Raw genomic sequence first — 1,786 nt, 5'->3', positions numbered from 1 at the left:
GGGAGATCTAATAGAAACTTACAAGATAATACATGGCTTGGAGAGGGTGGACGCTAGGAAATTGTTTCCATTAGGCGAGGAGACTAGCACCCGTGGACACAGCCTTAGAATTAGAGGGGGTAAATTCAGAACAGAAATACGGAGACATTTCTTCAGCCAGAGAGTGGTGGGCCTGTGGAATTCATTGCCACAGAGTGTAGTGGAGGCCGGGACGCTAAATGTCTTCAAGGCAGAAATTGATAAATTCTTGATGTCACAAGGAATTAAGGGCTACGAGGAGAATGCGGGTAAGTGGAGTTGAAAAGCCCATCAGCCATGATTGAATGGCGGAATGGACTCGATGGGCCAAATGGCCTTACTTCTGCTCCTATGTCTTATGGTCTTATGGTCTTATGGTAATGACCTTGAGGTGATGGACAAGCCAAAAGAGGTGGTGGTGAGGTCAGGCCTGGAGTTGTCAGAGCACATGTGGAAATTGCTGTGATATTTTCAAATGAGGTCGTCAAGGCACATCATGTCGATGAGAAATCTAGGAGGGCCAAAACTAGATCTTTGGGGGGCACCAGTGCTAAATGATAAAGGACTATGTTGCCAAGGTTGGAGGATTTGAGCTATAGGGAGAGGCTGTGCAGGCTGGGGCTGTTCTCCTTGGAGTGTTGGAGGCTGAGGGGTGACCTTATAGAGGTTTATAAAATCTTGATGGCATGGATAGGCTAAACAGACAAGGCCTTTTCCCTGGGCTGAGGGAGTCCAGAACCAGAGGGCATAAGTTTAGGATGAGGGGAAAGATTTAAAAAGGACATACAAGGCAACGTTTTCACACAGAGGGTGGTACGTGTGTGGAATGAGCTGCCAGAGGAAGTAGTGGAGGCTGGTACAATTACAACATTTAAAAGACATCTGAATATGTATATGAATAGGAAGTGTTTAGAGGGATATGGGCGAAGTGCTGGCAAATGGATTAGATTAATTTAGGATATCTGGTTGGCATGGATGAGTTGGACCAAAGGGTCTTTTTCCGTGCTTTGTATCTCTATGACTCTATGACAAGAAAGAGTAACTTATTGCATGCACCTCTCCAGCTCCTACTAAATTGAAAAGAATAGAAGTTGGTCAGATCAGTTCCAACTAGCTGGACAACAGTGGAGAGACATCAGAGGAGGATAATATGGTCAACCATGTCAAACTTTACAATTATCCAAGCTAGTTACCTTTGTGAGAGTCAAAAATGCGGCAGGTCAGGCAGCATCAAAGAAACAGGAGAATCGACGTTTCGGGCATAAGCCCTTCTTCATGCTTCTGCCTGAAACGTCGATTCTCCTGCTCCTTTGATGCTGCCTGACCTGCTGCACTTTTCCAGCAACACATTTTTAAGCTCTGATCTCCAGCATCTGCAGTCCTCACTTTCTCCTTTGTCAGAGTCACACAGGATGTCATTTGTGGCTTTGGTAAGAGCTGTTTTTCTACCGTAGTTTGTTGGGAACTCGACTAGGGGGAAAATTGGCACAGATTTGAAAGGTAGTGACATGTCCAAGGACTATTCTTGCGTGCAGAATGAACAAGCAACATGTTATTCATGAAGTGACCTAAATAGTGGTGACATATAATTGTGTCTGGTAACACCCTGGATCACCCAACTGTGTCACTGATGATTACACTTGACACACTTTAACTTGTAAGTATCTACACCTCCCCTCAATGACCTCATTTCATTTCACTTCATACATTTTGGTTCTATTTTTATACTTACCTCAACTTAAAACTTTAAAACAGAATGCTACGTTCA

This window comes from Chiloscyllium plagiosum, chromosome 38 (assembly GCF_004010195.1).
Source record: "Chiloscyllium plagiosum isolate BGI_BamShark_2017 chromosome 38, ASM401019v2, whole genome shotgun sequence".
NCBI lineage: Eukaryota > Metazoa > Chordata > Chondrichthyes > Orectolobiformes > Hemiscylliidae > Chiloscyllium > Chiloscyllium plagiosum.
This window is presented reverse-complemented; position numbering follows the sequence as displayed.